Source organism: Hyaena hyaena, unplaced genomic scaffold (genome assembly GCF_003009895.1).
Source record: "Hyaena hyaena isolate Hyena2069 unplaced genomic scaffold, ASM300989v1 scaffold_2286, whole genome shotgun sequence".
In the NCBI taxonomy this organism is placed as follows: domain Eukaryota; kingdom Metazoa; phylum Chordata; class Mammalia; order Carnivora; family Hyaenidae; genus Hyaena; species Hyaena hyaena.
In genome coordinates, this window is record NW_024082924.1 from 15,618 (window position 1) to 37,588 (window position 21,971).

Sequence of the window (21,971 nt, forward strand, 5' to 3'; positions counted from 1 at the left end):
AGACGTTCATGGAAGTAGATTTAGAGGAAGAAAGAGCTCAGAACTTGGAAAAGCTGGGAAGGAAGGTCTCATAGCAGCATCTGAATCTGATAGGATTGGTCACTTCTCCTTCTGAAAGCTTCTAAGAACTTTTGCAGTCCCCTTTTTAAAGTAAAGTGTTTGGAAGACCCTAGAATCTGCCACTCTGCCCTCCTTGGACCTTACCTTAATCTTGTGTGCATGGTGCACCAGCTAAGCATTTCATCCTCATAGCTAAAAAATCAATTTATCCAGTCTGCAAAGAATAACAAGTGAATTAAGTGTTTCTTTTTCCTCAACAAAAGTAGGTCAATCTTCCTAGGCTGGAGGATAGAGAGTAGATCAAACACCAAGGGCAGGAGCTAATCTCTGTAGATACAAGTTGAGTTAGGAGAATAGACTTAAATAGTCTTTAAGAAAATTGACTTTATTTTCCTCCAAAATCATCTTTGTGGTAAATGGAAATGCATGCATATTCATCCATATACATACATATTAATAAACACACTTTCATCTGCTGACTCATACCTGGATTCCTAATATTGGTGCATGTATCCTAAATATCAAGTTAAATCCATAATTTTCATTTATAAAGAACTCATGTTTTCAGATTTAGTTTAATTTGACAGCATACATTTACCTCAGTGTCTTTAAAAAATTTTTTATTCATTTATTTTTTTTTGCCAATTCTGTGTTCTTTCTGGAAATAATGAGAGATCATGGTAGTCTTGTGGGGAAGTGATTTGGCTCTCAGTGACAGAGAGAAAGTAAATGAGCTGAGTGGATAGAACAGGAAGTAGTCAAAGACTCAGCCTGACAGGGTATTAATCAGAAGGTGTTTCCTCCTGCCCATGCCAATTTATAATGATAATGATGTAACTGATCCGTTTATTATATTTTAATGCCATGCTCTTTTTTTTTTTTTTTGCCTTCACTGTTTTCCTTTTTATCCATGATGACTTCATGTAGAATTTTCACGCTGTGTGCTTTAATATAATATGATATTTTAGTTACTAGCACTTCTTGAGTTGATAGTACAGAATCGATAAGTAAGATAAATTGAAGAGGAAAAATTAAATACTCTTGTCTGTGTTAAGCAAAAAGTGGTTTCTAAAATAAAAGACAGAACTAAAGAAATATAAAAATATGGGAAGAAAGAAGGCAGTCGTTTGACATTGGTTCAAATAAGTGAGTTAGCGTGTTTATCCCAGGGGCAGGTAGATACAATGAAGCTTGAAATAGACCATGATCGCTAGAGCTAAAATGCAAGCATACTTCCTATCCCTCTTAATCACAGAAACCAATACCGTTCTCCCAAGTTAGACTTAATAGACCTCTTAGTAAATTCAAACAATCAAAACTCATGTTGCAGTTGTTTGATGAGAGAGAATAGTAAGAAGCTGATGCAGATATTGTTGATATTGGAGTTATTTGCCAAAAACTGATACGGAGTTTCTGCATCATCTCTACAGGTGCTGTTAATGAGGCTTGACATATGCGAAGACAAAAATTCTCTATCAGAAAAACGTGGTATTTCAAATTGCATATCCACCATCTTGCATATACCGCGGACTTTAACGCTTTCGCTCTTAGCATCGGATTACTGGAATGGTGGTGAATTTCAGACAATGGGTATCATTTCACACATAAGTGTCTTCACATTTACACCACATCAGTAAATACAAGGCATTGAAATCTTCAGTGCTCCTCATTAGCCATCAGAGGCATCATGAATTAGACATATTTTTATGTCTAAAAGACTCCACTCTTTGCTGTGGAGGTCAAATTTAACCATTTAAGTTGTAGTAACAGAGCAGTCACTATCAGCTGACAGTGAGATAAAGTTCATTTGCTACTTCGAGCCTGTGGTAAGTACTCCTTGAGATCTAGCACTGCTGTCTCATGATATTGATCCTGCTGCTGCTAACAGCACCCATAGTTCATTCAACTTCTGTTTTATTAACAGGTACTAAGATAAGCTAAAAGTATTACAAAAATAACATGGCTGTTTGCCTTATGGAATTTATAAATCTTACTAAACAGAAATAATAGATGTGCATTTGGTTGCTCAAAATATCATAAGACAAATAATAAAATAAAATAAAATAGCTACTGCAATGTCATTTTTCAAGTGGCCAAAGAGAAGGAAAGTCATAATACCTACTCTAAGGCACATAATTCTCATCTAAAAAAATCATCTAACACTTCCTTGAATTAAATATACAAATTCCTAGAAAGTCACAACTACCAAAGCTGACACATGAAGAAATAGAAAATCTAAATTGAGATATAACAAGTAAGAAGATCAAACTGGTCATTTTATTTTTTTTAATTTTTTAAATGTTTTATTTATTTCTGAGAGAGAGAGAGAGAGACAGCGTGAGCAGGAGAGGGTCATAGAGAGAGGGAGATACAGAATTTGAAACAGGCTCCGGGCTCTGAGCTAGCTGTCAGAACAGAGCCCTACATGGGGCTTGAACCCACAAACAGTGAGATCATGACCTGAGCCGAAGTCAGATATTTAACCGACTGAGTCACCCAGGCGCCCCCAAAGTGGTCATTTTAAAACCTTCCAGAACTAGATGACTTCATTTGCAATGTTTAGCAAATTTAAAGATGAATTAATACCAATTCTTCACAAATACTTCCAAAAAATAGAAAAAAGAGGGCTTAATTCTCAACTTATGCTATAAATGAGTATTGGTATTAACCATACCAAAACCAGGGAAAGATATCACAAGAAAAGAAAGCTATAGACTGATATTTCTTATAAATGGAAAAATTCCCTACAAAATATTTACAACCATAATTTAGGCAACATATTAAAAATATGCAAATAATCAAGTGGGATTTATTTCAAGTATGCAAGGTTGATATAACATCTAAAAATCAATCATTATAACAAACCAAATTAATATATTAAAGAACATATATAAAGCCATCATCAATAAATGAAAGAAAAGCATTTGACAAAATTTGACACTCAACAAACAGATAATAGAAGGGAACTTTCTCAACCTGATAAAGGGCATCTATGGAAAATGCACACGTAATATACTTAATGGTCAAAAACTTAGTATTTTCCCCATAGTTTAGAAGCAAGATGTCCATTCCCACATTCTTATTAAATATTGTACTGGAGTTTCTATCCAAAGCAAATAGGAAAGGAAAAAACAAAATAAACAAAACAAACAAAAACATTCAGTTTGGAAATAAATAAGCACACTCTATTAATAAACGGTATGATCTGCATAAAAAAATTTGTTTTATAAAAATCCTTTAAAAACACATTAGAACCAATAAATGAGTTCAGAATGGGGGCAAAATACAAGATAAGCAGGAGACTCTCATAAATAGAAGAAAATAAAATGATCAAATGTTAGCAATTCAAAATTGTCAATAGATGTAAAAACAAAACAAAACAAAAACAAATTTATTATGATTAAGCAGAGTTAACCTGAGGGATTCAAGATTACTCTGATTCAAGGTTAGTTAGGTCTGTGTCTCCCTCTCTCTCTCTGCCCCTCGGCTGCTCATGCTCTCTCTCTCTCTTTCAAAAATAAGTAAACATTTAAAAAAATTAAAAAACACTGCATTTGAAAAAATTCAACATACATTCATGACCCCCCAAAAAACTATAAATACCAAATACATTTTCAGCCAGATTTTTAAAAATGTCATCTATAGAAAAAATAACTATCAGTTAAAATCATGATTCCATACTCAGGTCAGAGATAAGGCAAGAATTTGTATTCTTGACTCTTTATTTCAATATCAGTTGTTCTAGGCAGTTTAATAAGGTATGTCAAAAAAGCATTCACATAGAAAAACAAAAACTGAAACTCTCTTTATTCACAGATGATGGCTTGTCCAAGTAGAAAATGCTAAGGAATTTATTTAAAAGCTCCTAGATATAATAAGCGAGTTTAGGGGATGTATAAATTTTTCCTGTTGCATAGCAAATTATCACAAAGTTAGTAGCTTAAAAAACAAACCGTTATTATACCACAGCTTACTTTAAGTCAGGAGTGCAAGCATGAGTTCTCAGGGATTTTTGTGTAGGGTTTCACAAGGCTGCAAAAATCCAGTGCTGGATTCCTATCTGGGGGAAACATCCACTTCTCCAACCATGTGATTGTTCACAGCATTCCATTTCTGGTAGCTGACAGATTTGTGGCAGCTGGCTTGTTCTAAGCTAGGAAGGGAGAGAGAGAGACTACACTGAGTCAGCTAGCAAAACAATCTTAACTAATAAAACATGATCATGGTAGTGACACCCACCATTTTTGCTATATCCTTTTATTTAAAAGTAACTCATAGGTCCCACCTAGTCCAGAAAACCAGAAATAATTTTCAGCCAGTCTTCTCAAGAATCCTTAAAATGATAACTTATGAAAAGAACCAATGTCTTGATATATTACCAGAACTCCCTAAAGAAGAAATAGATAAACTGAACAGTCCTGCATCTGTTAAAGGAATTCAATTTATAGTTAAGTTTTTCCCCAAAGACAACTCCAGGACCAGCTGGAACCACTGGAGAATTCTACCAATCATTTAGGAAAGGAATAATGTTCATCTTACACAAATTCTTTCAGAAAATACAGAAAAAGATAACATTTTCCAACATTTTATGAGGCCAGCATAAACCTAACAATAAAACCAGAAAATGATATTACTTTAAGAAAACTTCAGGCCAATAGTCTATTTTGGCATGAAAGCAAAAATAATCAACACAATATTGAAAATAAAATGTAGACATTTATAGAAGTGATAATATATAATAAACAAACAGAATTTATGTAACGTAAGAGTTCAATTTTCAAAAATCAAACAAATTACAGCTTCTGCACAGCCAAGGAAACAACCCAGAAAATTAATAGGCAACCAACGGAATGGGAAAAGATAGTTGCAAATGACATATCAGATAAAGGGTTAATATCCAGAATCTATAAGGAACTCACCAAACTACACGCCCGAAAAACAAACAACCCAGTGAAGAAATGGGCAGAAGACATGAACAGACACTTCTCCAAAGAGGACATCCAGATGGCCAACAGACACATGAAACGATGCTCAGCATCCCTCCTCATCAGGGAAATACAAATCAAAACCACACTGAGATACCACCTCACGCCAGTCAGTGTGGCTAAAATGAGCCAATCAGAGGACTCTAGATGCTGGTGAGGATGTGGAGAAACGGGCACTCTCTTACACTGTTGGTGGGAATGTAAACTGGTACAGCCCCTCTGGAAAACAGTGTGGAGGTTCCTCAGGAAACTAACAATAGAACTCCCCTAGGACCCAGCAATAGCGCTGCTAGGAATTTACCCAAGGGATACAGAAATGCTGAGGCATAGGAACACATGTACCCCAATGTTCATAGCAGCACTCTCCACAATAGCTAAAACATGGAAAGAGCCTAAGTGTCCATCAACAGACGAATGGATCAAGAAGATGTGGTTTATCTATACCATGGAATACTACATGGCGATGAGAAACAATGAAATCTGGCCATGTGTAGCAACATGGATGGACCTTGAGGGTGTTATGCTGAGCGAAATAAGTCAGGCAGAGAAGGACAAATATCATATGTTTGCACGTATAGGAGGATTAGGAGGAACTTGACGGAGGAACAAGCGGGAGAAGAAGGGCGGAAATGGTGGGGGAAAGGGAGAGAGGCAAACCATGAGAGACTCTTGAATGCTGACAAAAACTGAGGACTGATGGATGTGGGGGGGGAGGGGGGGTGGGCATGGAGGAGGGCACTTTGGGGATGAGCACTGAGTGTTATGTGGAAACTAATTTGACAATAAACTATTTGTAAAAAAAAAAAAATCAAACAAATTACTACAAACTAAAAAAGAAAAATCAGAGTATCCCAAGAGGTACAAAAAAAAGACATTTGATAAAAGTCAGAATGCCATTAATGACAAACATTTTCAGCAAATTAGGGATAGAAGAAAGTTCCTTGATGTGCTAAAAGACATCTATGGAAACTTCCATCTGACATCATACTCAATAGTGAAAATTTAAATCTGTTGCCTTAAAGATCAGAATAAGAGCAAGGGCATTTCTTTTCACCACTTTTATTTCACATTTTTACTGAAGGTTCTGCTGTATTAAGATACAAACTAGAACTAAGAGGCATAAAGTTAAAGAAGAAAAACTGTCTTTATTTTCAGATGACATGATTGCACTCATAAAACACCAAAAAAAAAAAAAAAAGTTGACAAATAACCAATAGAGCTATGTTAACTTAGCAAGATTGTAGGGTAGAGGGACAATAAAAAACATCAACTGCATTTCTAAATATTAGCAACAAAATTTCAGAAAATGAAAAAGCATAAGAAACATTAAACATTGAGGAATGATTCTAATAAAATCTCTACTAGGCCTCTGCCTTAAAAACTATAAAACATTGCTGAGAGAAATTTTAAAAGGGTTTAAAATGGAAGGATATATAAAATATGTGTATATATTTATATATGATATATAAATATATACGTATGCATGATTTATACAGTTATAAACATTAATATATTATGTGTATATTAAATATATATAACTATATTTCTAAATATATTTGTTTTATGAATATATAAATATGTACCTATAAACTATATATATATATATATATATATATATATGCCATATTTATGGAACAGAAGACTCAGTACGGTTAAGATGCCTATTTTTCCTAGAAAATATGGTTCAGTTCTAAAATTTATGTGGAACTGCAAAGACTCTAGAATAGCTAAAATGTTCTAGAATGAGAACCAAGCTGGAGAATTATGCTTCTTGAATTCAAAACTGACCTTAAAATCACATCAATCCAGACAGTGAGATATTTATAGAAGGACAATTAGATTACCAGAAGAGCATAAAGTACAGAAATAGGTCCACAGATCAGTCATCAACACTTACAGCTGATCACTGAAGCTGTAACCCCATTTTATCCTATGTAGTTGATATCTCAATACAACAAAAGGAGAAAAAAAAAAATCCAAGTGAGAAATAGCGAGTACCTGAAGTAGGTCAGTTATTACTATCCTTAGTTCTGTGGTTTCAGCGACTATTTTGTAATTTTCCTTCGATTTCTTCCATGACTGGTAAACCTACTTGAAGTCTGTCCCAAAGTAACATCCATAGTCATCTTCTGAAAAGCATGTCCATGTCTTCTCCCTGCCTTCAGGATGATTCCCAAATCAGTAAGTAACATGATTTCCTGATCTGAGCTCTTCCTCTCTTTCCAGGCACCCCACCCCCACCAATTTCTTTTACTGTGTCTATATTCAAGTCGTTGACTTTCTTGTTATATGCTGTGCTGCCCCATGTTTTCACCCCTCCCAATCTGCATTATCAGTGTTAATTTCATTCTGTTTCCCTAGCACAGTGTCCAGTACCTAATAAATGCATCCTCAATGCTTTCCTCAATTATGAAACTCTCTGCCCAACAAAGCCCTGGGGTATAGATAAACCCTGATATTGAATCTTCTTCCCTTTAATCATGTCCTACATCAGTGTTATACATCCAGGCAAGTAAACCGATCAGACCCAGCTTCGTACCTGCCTGGATCTCTTTTTCACCCTTTTGAGGTTCTGGTTCTGAGGATCTAGGAGTATGAAACCCAGACTTCGTTTCTACTGATAAACCAATATTCCACCGTTTATGACCAGCACCTACTTATTTGTAGCTCTCTCTCTAAACATCTGGAAATTGACTCCCAGTATAAAAATATAAAGCAGGGAGTTGGGAGGGGAAGCAATGAAATATGGCTTTTATGCAACTTACAATTATAAAAAAGTACTAAGACATGGGGTAAATTTTGACTGCGTGAAATTCCTTTTCCTGCCAAAAATTCCGTCACTCAATTTTATCCATTTTGCTACCCATGTCAAGCTGCCTTTAAAATCTCAGTTCAGATGCCTCTTTTTCCAGGAAGGTTCCTACCCCACCTCTGTATTAGGCTGGGTGCCCCTTCACAGTCCTGTAGCCGTGCCTTAGAATCAGAGCCTCTATCTGTCTCATTCTACTGTAATCGTCTCCTCTTCTGCCTTCCTTACTGGACTGTAAAGTTCTCCAGGACGGGGATTCTGTCTTCTTTATCTCTGTATTCCACTGCCCAACACAGAACGTGGTGCATAGAAAACATTCGATAAAGCCATATGCTAAGTTATTGTTTGAAATAGTAATGATTGCAGGCAGTCTGATTGCTTGGACAGAATTTTTACACACTTCCTGGAAGTGATAACACTAATCAGGCTTACCTGGGTCATTGCTGACATACCTAACACTCAGAGAAAGATTGTACATAACAGTCATGATGCACACATTAAAGAAATAGTTGCCTACAAAAAAAACCCATCTCTTTACTTGTAAGATTTTCAGGGTCATCCCATAAGTCAATTTATACGCATTTCTAATTAGGTTTTCTAATAAAAATAGGTGATTTTTGAGTTTCTGCTCTTATTTTTAAATACATCGATTGCCTTAATATCTTGAGATAGCCCTCCTATGTAATCCCCAGTAATGCAACGATCTATTGCTTCCAGTTATGATGTTCAAAAATGTAATTGCAAATATTGAAAAAGAAATAAAACTCTGAATACCACACTATATTTATTTCAAATTCCCCTGTTTGTCTCATTCCAGGGATTATACTGCTTAAAGTCTCCTAAATAGTCTTTCCTCATTTCCTCTGCCAAGGTCTGTAAGGTAAGGGTTTGATTTGTACTTGTCAAATTCTGAATTTCTTCCAGTACTGTTAGTACTATTTCAATAGATGCCTTCTCCTTAATTCATCCTTCTTCGTATGCTTAAGCTCTCTGACCTGGCATGAATTTACCATCCCTATATCAAGGCAGTTTGCTGTGTCAGATACAAATCCAGGAATATTGAATGCGCTTCACAGGATAAACATTTAGGAAAGAATTGTTTGCATAAAACTTTATTTTATGACGGAGATGCTCCGATTTTATATTCTCCTTTCTGCACGTTTCCCCAGGACTCACCCGCACAACCCCCTACTGCAAATCCTATTAAAGGAAAAGTGAGAAATGCATGCAAAGAAACACAGGGGTTGTTATAACAAAATACCATAGACTTATAAACCATGGAAGTTTATTTCTCACCATTTTGGAGGCTGAAAATCCAAGTTCAAGACCCGGGTAGATTCAGTGTCTAGTCAAGAGCTACTGCCTAAATAGTAACTGGCAGTTTTTTCCACATAACCTCACATGGCCGAAGGAGCAAGGGAGCTCTCTGAAGACTCTCTTTAATTTTTTTTTCCTGAGGTCTCTTTTATGAAGACACGAATCCCATAATGTGGGTACCACTTTCATGAATCAATTACCTCCCAAAGTGTCCACCTCCAATAATATAATTTAGGGATTAAGTTTGAATGAATGAATTCTGTCAGTGGGGCAGGGGGAGGGTGGTGAACAAAAACATCAGGTCGACGGCAATTGCTAACTGCGAGTGTGTGTGGAGCCATACTCAGACTTGTTAATTTCACAAGATGATTCCTACTTGGTTGTCGTTATCCAGTCTGTAATTATATACTGAAAATAACCAATAATTGATTAGGCATAAGTCAATTTCTCTTAATTTATTTTGTTTTGCTTTTGCATCACTCTTCCTTACTTGAAAACTTTATGTAAAACAATATACCTGTTAAATACTTGAAAATTAGCAAAAAAAACTTCTCCTTTTATGTTAAATACCTATAAATCTGCTATATACAATCATTAATGCTACATTATAGAATATTTCATATGTATATATGATATTGCATTATATATATACACACACATATATTATATATGTGTGTGTATATATATATATATATAACTAAATTTTAATCAAATAACTTTAGGAATTTTCATGTGCCATTAAAACATTCTACCTTTGTATCATTTGGCATTTAGATTCTTTGTATAAAGGTCTGTGGTTATAAATAAGTACATATATCTATCTTGTTTTGTAGTAGTGCTTTAGAATATGTCTGTAGATATGAAATTAGCACATCACAGATTAAGAACACATAAAGATCAGGGCATCTGCATGGCTCAGTCAGTTAGGCATCCAAATTTGGCTCAGGTCATGATCTCAGGGTTCGTGAGTTCTAGTCCCACGTTGGGCTATGGGCTGAGAGCTTAGAGCCTGGAGTCTGCTTCGGATTCTGTGCCTCTCTCTCTCTTTGCCCCTCTCCCACTCAGGCTCTGTTTCTCTCTGTCTCTCAAAAATAAATAAACATTAAAGAAAACCACACATTAAAGATCTTTCATATATACCGATAGATGGATTTTAAGAATACATCTGACTGTCTCTTGGTCTGACTAGTTTTGTTTTTGAGTCACATCCTGCACATCCTGATCATCGCTTCTGAGGAGCATGAAAATTTCAATAAGAAGGAATCATGACCCACTTTTTACCCTTGTTCATTGGAATCATGTTGTAGGATATCAGGAAGCTACCGACAATATCCTTGGCTGGACAGAGGTTTGCAAGGACCACATTATTCTTGAGGGGACAACAATGGTCCTGCATATACAGGACAAAGCAGTGCGAAGGATGCAGACAGGTCTGAGTTCTCATAGACGTGATATTTCCTAATGATGTAACTTGTACAAATTCTGGGAGATTTGGGACCCCCATTCATAAAATGAAAATTCGTTTCCACTCATTGATTCATTCATCCATTCAATCATTTACTCAGAAATATGTGTTAAGTTGACTGTGTGTTCCAGGCACTCTTGGAGGTGCTAGAAATGGAATAGTAAACAAAACACTGAAATGTCTTGTACCCATGGAGGTTACATTGCATTGGGAGAGCTAGACATCCCCCCCCCCAAAAAAAGGAAACAAATAAGAAATAGAATGCCATGAAGGAAAATTTAAGGGTGAAGAGATAACAAGGCCCAGGGTACTTTTATACAGGGTGTTGAGAGAGGGTAGTTCTGAAGGGTAGGAGGAGCTATGTGAATGGGGTGAGGGAATGAGACTATGGACATATCCATGGTATCTGGTATGCCCACCTCTGCAATTTCAGTTTTGCTTTGGTTGGGATTACTAATAGATAAAACTCTTGGAGTGGGGCACCTGGGTGGCTCAGTTGGTTAAGCATCCGAGTCTTGGTTTTGGCACAGGTCATGATCTCAGGGTCGTGAGATCGAGCCCAGCATCAGTCTCCATGCTGGGGATAGGACCTGCTTGAGATTCAGAAGCTCTTGGAGAAAAAACAATATTCACTTGAAGAATAAGTAACATCATTTTGAAATTAAGGCCTCCATTACGAGCAACCTCGGGCTGCACGTAGCCCCAGTTCCTCAGATTGCTCAAGGCTAAAGCCATCCTTGGACCGCCCTCAGATCAGCTAATCAAAAGACATTCCTGTGGTCTGAGTCAAGGCTGGGAACTGTAGACAGTTACTTTATACAAACTAGCCAATTTCTCACCACTTGCCTGAACCCCACATGGGCCCTTTGAACTCACCTCATAATTGGTCATTTTCAAAGGATTCTCAAAAGTCATGATTGTATGATCATGTATGAACACTGTTCACTATTGTTCAGGGCTTCACCTTGTTGCCACTACACAGGTAGGCAGGTGAGCCCCTGCTCGAGCTTGTAATAAAGACCCTTATGTACTTGCATCGGTGTCGGCTCCTTGGGGGTCTCAGGGGACTCACGAATCGGGCACAACACACTGAAACCACAGGCCTTATGAGAGACTAAGCTTAAACTGGTTGAATATTCCCTCAAGATATTTATTTTCCTTTCTCTGCTCCTGCTCCCCATTTCCAAAAAAGAAATGAAATGAGCTAAGTGGAGAAAATCACCAAGAGTCCAGATTACTCTCCTCAAAAGATATTAGAAAATAAGCTAGAATTCACTACAGATTGATGCACTCCAAACAGGGAAGACAGGGCAGGGAGTGGACCTGGCGCCTGTTCATCTGAATGGGGCTTGTTCACCAGTGAGGGAATGACCTAGAATAAGCAATCTTTCCCTCTGTAACCTCCGCGTTTCACGGTTGCTGTGGAGATTAAGGAAAATACTAAGTCCTGACACACAGTAAATGGCAAAAGTTGGTTGCTACTGTTACTGGTGCGATGGACACATTGGCAGAAGTCTGCATTTCTCACCCTAATGCCTCCTGAGTTCTTTTGTAGTCATGTGGAGAATAGGCTTTGAGGCCTTCGACAGGGTCCAGAGCTCCCGCCTTCTTGTACCTTCAAGAACACCCATTCAGAGGGATGGCCATGGCCAGTGGAGGGCCTGAAGGTCTCCTCCTTCTTGCCAAACCCGCCAGAGGCTGTCACCTTCCTGGGCATCCCTTATCTTTGGCAATTATACCCTCCCTCGCATTCCTACCTGATGACTTCCAAAAACGGTGCATGTTTAATTTCTACTTAAAACGTGGCAGTTTGCTCAAGCTGACAGCTTCTCCCCTGCATATGGTTACTGTCGGGTTTCTTAAGAATTTCTTTCTTGTTGCCTTTTGATCCTAATTATGGCCAGCTGCAAAGTAATTAACCTCTCCAGGTGCCTCCCCAGAGGTTAGAGCACCCGCAGCCAGGGCACCAGCAGTGCTGCAGCTGTGAGTAAATGATAACACAGCATATTGATTCTCCGGGGCTGCCAACCACATGGTCATTTCCTCGCAGTCCTTGCTGGCCGAGATAAGAGAAGCCATCAAGAGAAAGGCCTTTGTGAGGGGTAAGGGCTTCAACGTTCTTATTGTCTTCACTTTGTTCCACAGTCTAGTATCTATGGAGAGTCAACTGCAAACGAATGAAGGAATTAATTGACGAACGAGGGAATGAATGAATCAGTGTGTGGAAGCGAATACAACAACGCACAGCCATGGTACAGAATGAAGTCATTGACTCAAAGGTATTGGTTGTGTGTTGTCCGCCATGTTGTGAGGGATTTGCTTGGTTCTGGGTGCTCGGTGGTGGGCGGAGGGATATAAGGAGGTCAAGGATGAGCTGTAACCTTGACAGAGTCTGAAATGTAATTGGTAGGATAGGGAATCATTCCACTTAACAAACTTACAAACTTCTGTTTCAAGACTTTCTTTGTGTTTTATGCTTTTGTTTTTCATTAATCTCTCGTCTCTCTCTCTCAGTCTCTGTGTGGTCTCAGTCTGTATTTCCCTGTAAATATACTATAAAACACTATAATATGGGACGCCTGCGTGGCTTAGTCCGTTAAGCGCCTGACTTTCACTCAGGTCATGATCTCGCGGTTCGTGGGTTCGAGCCCCGCGTCGGGCTCTGTGCTGACAGCTAGCTCAGAGCCTGGAGCCTGTTTCAGTCTGTGACTCCTTCTCTCTCTGACCCTCCCCTGCTCACCCTGTCTCTCTCTCTCTCTCCTAGAAATAAATAAAACATTAAAAAAAATAAAACACTATAATATATTAATATACATTTGTATAGATATTTAGATAGATTCATTTCCTGTTTCTTTTTTAATTTGTGTTTCTCCCCTACCAGCCATTTCTGGGAAAAAGCCATGTTTTTTTGCAACATTGTATCTCCAGCGATTTTACTGGGATACATTCCATAAAAGGTACTTGATTTGTACCGCTGATTAAACAATCACCACAAAAAAAATGCCTCTCCACTGAATACGAGATATGAATGGAAATTTCAAGGTTTATTAGAATGAGAAGTAGCTTGGGACAAACTCCCAAAGAATAAGAGTCTAACATGATTTCCTTCTTTGAGGAAGTAAGAATAACATTTTTTGCCCTCAGTTTCCATGGTATTTAAATGAAGTGTATGTCCTTCTTGTCCCGTTCATCATGGAATGATTCAGAAATCATCATCGTGGCGGGATGATTCAGAAAGTTTTTACCTCAGTGAGCCCCAGTTTCCCTCAGATATTGCTTAGTCTTCGTGTCCGTACTTGAGACAGGTGCCAGCCCAGATGAGTGATGTGAGTCGTGCAAGATCACTAGGCTACATGGAAGATAAAGTTCTTGGATCTAATCTTCCCCATAGTGGTATTAAGATACTAGAGCTTTGTGCGGTATTAGTCACATTTTAAATTTTTTTAAATGTTTTTTATTTATTTCTAGGAGAGAGAGAGAGAGATAGCGTGAGCAGGGGAGGGTCAGAGAGAGAGGGAGTCACAGACTGAAACAGGCTCCAGGCTCTGAGCTGGCAGTCAGCACAGAGCCCGATGCGGGTCTCGAACCCACGAACCGCGAGATCATGACCTGAGCAAAAGTCGGACGCTTAACCGACTAAGCCACCCAGGCGCCCCAATATTAGTCACGTTTTAGCAAACAATGAGAGTTTGTTGCCTTGCTCGGGTGGGGCATATTGGCTCTCTATTAGCTTGGCTGGGCATATTATTTCAAAATAACTTCTCATATGCAAAGGTCATTAAGACTGTAATCTTGCAATTCACTTTTATAAGGCTGGCATTTCAGACTCCCTTTCTTAGATATGTTCTTCTACAAAATTGATATCACCGAATGCCTTAACTGTAGACAGTCTATGACTAATTGTCTTAAATGTCTATTAAAATATAGAAATGGGACTTTTATACATATGTACAAATAGATATATATCAAAGTAGATACTAAAGTATATAGATAATTTATCATACATATTTTAAATGAGAGAGAGGGGCAGAGGGAGACAGAGGGAGAAACTTTTTCCTTTTTTTTTTTTTTTTGGTGACAGAGCCCCAAATGGGGGTCAAATCCACAAATCTTGAAATCATGAACTGAGCCAAGATCAAGAGTGGGACGTTTAACTGACTTAGCCACTCAGCCTCTGAGAGAGAGAGAGAGAGAGAGAATTATCAGCTCAGAGCCCAATGACAAGTGACCCTGAGGTCATGACCTGAACCAAAATCTAAAGTACAATGCTCAACCTGACCCACCCAAGTGCCTCCATCATATGTATTTTAAAGGAATACAAAACACCTAGCAACAATCCCTCTTTACTCTTGAATGTTTATCCATCACTATTTAATCAGAATAAGGATTCCTTTCCAGGCTGATTTTACTACATACTTTTCACTATCAGCAGTTCCCCAGAAAACTAGGTTTCCCAAAAACACAGGTCTTCAGGATGTTAGTAAATATATTACAAAGTCAGAGATACCAGATCAATTTAAGCCATGCTGGATTAGACAAATTTAAAGATATCTGTTTTCTGGCATACTATTGAATCTTTATTCTAATTATTGGTATTGCATAATCTCATAAAGGGTATGATTTCCAAACTTTTTGACCAGTATTCTCTCCTCCCTTGGCATACCTAACTGCATTTATTGTTTTCCAAAAAATGCTCTAAACTGGGAAAAGCTGTCCCAAGTGTCCCTATAGTGTTCAAATTATATGAAGGTCTAATAGTCTAATTGAAATTTACAAAACTTATTTTTGCAGCTTCCTTCCATTTTCTCTGACCACTTAAGAATATGATGGTGACACTCTTATTCATTGCCTTCCAATCCATGAGTATAGTGGATTCTAATGTCACTCCCTGAATCAAGAACTACATCTTATTTAAACCTTTTGCAACTCTTAGAAGAAACCTTATGGCCTATTCCTTTCCTGCAACTTCACTAAACTATATAATTTCTCAGAGTTCCTGAGTTGTTTTCTCCTCCTCCTCCTCCTCCTCCTCCTCCTCCTTCTTCTTCTTCCTCTTCCTCTTCTCCTCCTCTTCCTTCTCTTTCTTCTCCCCTTCCTCCTCCTCTTCCTCCCTCTTCTCTTCCATAAGAAAAAAGAGTAAAAAAGATGAGGAACAGGATATTCCTATCAGCAGCATCACCTCCACGCGCCTTTTAAACAATTACTTCTGCCACCCTATTCTTCTTACACTTAGCTCTTGGTTATGCTAAAGCGCTCCCAGTCTTATTTGCATATATTGCCTCTGTTGACTCACTGACTACTACATTGAGAATTTGATGTTTGATAAAATTTGCTTCCAGGTAGAGGCTACTTTCACCTAAGAAGGCAGGGGCTTAGTAAAATTCCAGACTATATTCGACCTTTTCATGTTATAAATACAAAAACGAAAGGCAATGAGGAACTAAATGTTTATTTTTTCCTCCATGAAAGATTATTTTCAAGCATTCTTTTCTTATATTTTGCAATCACGTGAGGTTTTTTTTAAAATCTCTTATCTTATGCTAATGGAAGAAAAATGTACTTTTGAGTGATTGGATTAATATAAATAAACGTTTAATTATTTAACAATAAGTATGGAAAGAAATCTTAGTTTTAATCATTAAATGTTGTTAATTAAATGTAATTTTATTATTTCTAGGCATGTTACTAATGTCAAGTGGTACAGAGAATTCAGTGAGTAAAAATTTCACAAATATTGCTTTAATATATATGCCAACTTTCTTTAATTAGCATGAATTCACATGCAAATGGTTTCTCAAGTTTTGTTGTTTTACTTTGTTCCCAAGGTTGGGTAAATATCCCCTTTGCTGTACTTTTTATCTTAGTAATTTGCTTAATAAAACTTTTTGTATATAAAATACTAAAATAAAGCTCAAACTATCCTAAAATGTAGTTTATTCTGATACTCAGAAGCACAGTATTTGTTTGTGTCATGTACTCAACCAAACAAAGGGTAGTTAAGTGTCGATAAAGTGGTGTCTGTAGATAATCCTCAAACTGAATACACACAAAATTTGGGTACAGGGACAAGAAGCAAAGCAATTCAAGGACACATAGTAATTTTACTGAATGTATATCAAATTTTACTGAGCATGCTTCATGCAAGCAGAGGGCTTAAAAACTGTTTCTTTGACATCCCTGTGTTCATACGTCTTAAGTTGTGCTTTGCACATCTTCCTGATCCCAGTAGATCGGGCTGCTGGAACACAGAGTCAGATCAGAGGAGAGTCTTAGGAAAAGTTTTTTTTTTTTTTTTTTTTTTTAAATGAGTGATGCTTTTAATTGGAACTTGGAACCAAACATGTCTGTATAGTCCCCCAAATTTGTTATTACCAAAAACAAAACCAAAAACATTGGGCCAGAATCATGCTGTGGTTGAATTTTGTATCTCTGCCCCTCCTCCATTTATGCTCTCCTATCTCTATCTCTCACTGTCCTTCAAAAATATATAAAAACATTAATAAAAATTTCTTTAAAAAAGAGAGAAAAAGACATTCTGACTGATTAACTCATTTCACTATGCTTCCCATAAATAGGGAGGAACCTCAAGATCTTGCTCAGCTAATATGACTCTGTAGTACTGTCACCAGACCATGTCCAGACCAGTTCACATTCATGCTTCCTATGGGACCAGTAGGGTTCTACAAGGCTTAGTTAAGCACATGGAGAGGATAAGGCTCAGCCCTTGAACTCCTTGTAACTGCAGAGGCAACATAGCGTGATGGAAATGTTTAAGAGAAAATATTTGCAAACCATATATCTTATAAGTGATTAATATTCATAAATACAGAGCACTCTTAAAACTCAACAACTAAAACACAAACAACCTAATTCAAAAGTGGGCAAAGGAATAGACATTTCTCCGAAGGAGATGTATACAAATAGCCAATGAGCACATGAGAAGATGTTCAACATCAGTCATCACTAGGGAAAGGTAAATCAAAAGTACAATGAGATACCTCCTCACACTCATCAGGATGGTGAGGATGTAGAGAAACTGGGACCCTTAGGTACTGCTGATGGAAATTTAAATTGATACAGCTTCTGTGGAAAACAGGGTGATAGTTCTTCAAAAAGTAAAAAGTAGAATTGGCATGTGATGCAACAATTCTACGTCTGGGTCTCTACCCAAGGAACTGAAAGCAGACTTTCAAGGAAATATTTGCACCTCCATGTTCATATCAGCATTATTCACAGCAGCAAAAACATGGAAGCAACCCGGTGTCCATTAAAGGATGAATGGATAAGTAAAATGCGATACATGCATACAATGGATTATTATACAGCCTTTTTTTTAAAGGAAAGAAATTCTGACACATGGTGCAACACGGATGAAACTTGAGGGTATTAAGCTGAGTTAAATAAGTAAGTTGCAAAAATTACACATATTTTATGATTCCACATGCATGAGGTTCCTACAATAGTCAAAATTATAGAGAAAGAAAGCATAATTATTGGTGGGCAGGAGGTAGGGAGACAGAATAGGGAGTTAGTGTTTTTTAATGGTTTATAGAGTTTCAGGTTTACAAGATGAAAAGAATTCTGTATATGGAGGCTGATAATGGTTACACAACATTATAAATGCATTTAGTGCCACCAAACTATACAGTTTAAAATAGTTAATGTAGTTTTGTAATGTGTATTTTCTGGAAATAAAAAAATGGCATTCCATAGCCATTATCAACCCAATAGTGAGTATTCAATAAATTTTACCGATCATTTTTTTTAACACACTACCTAGGGAGACTGGTTTTGTTGAAGAAATAATTAGAATATGAATGAGTATCTTCACATAAGCTAAGGAGCAAAGATACTAAATAGAATTCTAAGTATTTACTACCATGAGACACATAATAGCTATCTCAAATAGTAAGTTCACATTCAGCAAGAGTAGTACTTCTAAGCTTAAATGTGCACCTGGATTACTTAGGGTGTTTCTAGAATGCAGATTCTTACCTTGTAGGGGTCAATAGGGTTTGGGATTCTACATTTCAAACCAGTTCCCAGGGAACATCCGGGCTGTTCTTGCAGGTCCACACTGAATGTCAGGATCGAGAGACACAGTCAAAAGGAACAGGAAAGGGACTGTGGACTATTTGGAGAAAGATGTGTACAACCCGAGGCAGCCAGGTGCCCTTTCTTAGTCAAAATGGAAGACTGGAAGGGAGACAGAGAATGACAATAGGCGAGAAAAATCTGGTAGGTCCAGGAGAACTGTCATTGTTATGGCTAGAGACAGACAGGAGAGGTTAGCTCTCTTTAGGCAGAGTGGATTATGATTCACTGTGTGGGGCTTAAGCAAACTCGGAAACCAGAGGTGAACCCAAGTTTTATGGAGTCTGAGGTTTATTTTTCTGAGGAAGGTGGCTCTTTCAAAGAAAAATATGTATGTGTGTGTATATATATATATATATATATATATACTATATATACTATACTCTATATTTATAACATAAAATTAGAATGAGAAAAAACCCAAATTTATAAACGTTAAAAGCTGTGTATCATGAATATCACTACATCAAAAAATAACATAATTCAAAGAAGTTAAACCACATAAATCCTCAACAACTTAATTTTTAATCCACAGCCATTCCAGCAGCACAGGACACATGGAGGAGTGTAATGGAGAAAGAGTTGAAGTAGACAAATGGCAGCCATTTTAACCTTCTGTGGGTAATATATCTTACTTTTGCAAATTTTATTGGATATATGGCTGTGTTAACACAGAGATAAGTAAAGAGTTTATGCAGATGAGGGTCTGGAAGCTTCAGCTTCCTGGCTTAAAGAGATATGTGCCTCAGCTTGGGCTTTGGTATCTTGTCCTACCCACATGCCCGCTGCACCCCCCCAATCCAGGTGAAGACATGGGCTGATAGACAACTGGAAAAAGTGGAGTGCTGGGTCTGAGGTTTGTGATAATCATGTAAATCACCAGAAGACATTTCTATAAGATCTGCATGGGCATGACTGGAGCAAAAAATTCACTGTGGAATGACTACTTAAAAGAAGACAGAGGGAAAGAGTGACAGACTAAAATGCAAGGTAAAGTGAGTTGGAGAAACTAGGATAAGAGATGATAAGGTAATTCTCAGCATGGAGTTAAATTACCTTTCTTTTTATTTTTTGGCTTTTTGTTAATGTGATTTTTTCTACTGACTTATTTTCTTTAAGATTTTATTTTTTTGAAAGTTTATTCTGAAAGAAAAGCATGAGTGAGGGAGAGGCAGATTGTGAGGAGAAAGATAATCCCTAGGAGACTTTGCACTGTCAGTGCAGAGTCCAACACAAGGCTCTCATGAACCATGAGATTATGACTTGAGCCAAAACCAAGAGTTGGATGTCCAACGGACTGAGCCACCCAGGAACCTCTAAGATTTTATTTTTAAGTAATCTCGACCCCCAACCTAGGGCTTAAACTCACAACCCCAAGATCAAGAGTCACATGCTTGGGCACCTGGGTGGCTCAGTGGGTTAAGCATCTGACTTCAGCTCAGGTTATGATTTCACAGTTCCAGAGTTCAAGCCCCATGTTGGGCCCTGTTCTGACATCTCAGAGCCTGGAGTCTGCTTTGGATTTTGTCTCCCTCTCTCTCTGCCCCTCTCCTGCTCAGGTTCTGTTTCTCTCTGTCTCTCAAAAATAAATAAACATTAAAAATTTTATTTAAAAAAAAGATTCACATGCTCTACTCACTGAGCCAGCCAGGAACCCCTCTACTGACTTACTTAATGATTGAATGGAATGATGAAGTTGCCAATATAATTGCAAATTTTTAGCAAAACTTTCAGCTTCCTCAATTATCATGAAAGCTATATGCCTACATATATCTCTGGACTTTACTTATTCTGTACTTATTTTACCTCTTATAAGACAGCCTTTATCTTGAATATGGCTTAATGTGATATCCTTGCACAAAAGTTGTCAACTCTGTGTGTGTGTGTATGATGTGTGTGTGTGTGTGTGTGTGTACCAATAGTGTAAGAAAATAACGAAGCATGGAATAATAGCCCTCTGTGATTTAACTCAGTTTTGTGACTGCAGTGTAGACACACTGGCTTGTGGTCATCATGAGTTGTGTTATAAATAATTTGTTACCAATGATAGTTTAACTACCAAGACTTAGGAACAATTTTTCTTTGCATGTGAGTGGTTATTCCCATTGTGATAGTATCTTTCACTTGCATTTAAATATAATGCCTTTAATGAAGAGGAAAGAGTTGAATTTAGCAAAACTCTGGGTAGATCATAGGAGCTAGTTGAGCAAGTGAACATAATTCCTCACATGAGCCATCACACAGAAGCAGAATGCCCCTGACCATTTTACAATAACTTAGCAGATTTAGAAACTGAGTTTGGAAAACCAACCTAAAGAGTTAAAAGGAGATATTTGCTTTTAATGGGAACTTACCATACAAAGGTTATCAATTTTTAAAAAGCTGTCATATTTCAGTCCTTTACATCTCACATTCTCAAGCTTTCAAAGGCAATCATCTCAAGTACCACTCCGGTCAGCCCTCAGGTTGCTAGACGATGTCTCCGAGAGTCCGCAGAGTCTGAGTTTCTTTCCTTTTGTCTCATCTCACTTCTGTTAACATTTCCTTAGGGAGCCAAGTGTTCATACTGTCAGACTTTATGTAATGCCTGTCTTAATGTTGATGAATAGGACGAGAAAGTTACAGTTTACTTAAAAACCAAGTAGAGGATATGGGGGCTTGTTTATGGGTAGTAGTCATAGTGTTGGTGAAGAATGGATATATTGTGTATAAATTTAGGGGACATGACCACAGGATAAGGTACCAGATTGGATGTGGAAGAAAGACAACATTGAAAAATCAAGAAGGAATAGCAAAGTTAAGGCTTAAGTAAAAGAATAATGGTAATACTTCATTTTATGGTGGATGGTTGATAACAAGAAAGAATTCAGTATTTTACATAATAAAGTCTAAGATGGCTATTAGTCATCCAAGTGAGGAAGATACAGATTACTCATTATTCACAAAAGTATGTCCTATCATCTTGCCACAAACACTGAATTCATGAATCCTGAACCCAAAGCCTTTAGGGGAAAATACAGGGTTAGTTTCCTGCTAGACATCAGTCATATTTTCATCAATGAATCAAAATGTACTTTGTTTTGGATGTTTCTATTCAAAAGCACATCATACTTTTCATGTGCTAGAGAGCACTTCAGTACTATTCTGGGGGTGTGGGATAATTTTAAACAGCGAAATCCCAAATAAAAATCATAAACATGTCAAAAATATGGCACTAAATATATTACAAAAGGGAAACTTG

At 37.4% G+C, this 21,971-nt stretch overlaps 1 long non-coding RNA gene across 1 annotated transcript; it reads right to left on the reverse strand.

Moving 5' to 3' along the window:
• Nucleotides 1-203: 203 nt before the first annotated feature.
• On the reverse strand, nucleotides 204-21,240 carry LOC120227415. The gene is made up of 4 exons (XR_005527250.1): nucleotides 21,085-21,240; nucleotides 7,044-7,204; nucleotides 4,035-4,213; nucleotides 204-274 (listed from the first exon to the last, which is right to left on the reverse strand). It is a non-coding gene; the product is annotated as an uncharacterized LOC120227415 (long non-coding RNA).
• Between the last annotated feature and the right edge of the window lie 731 nt (nucleotides 21,241-21,971).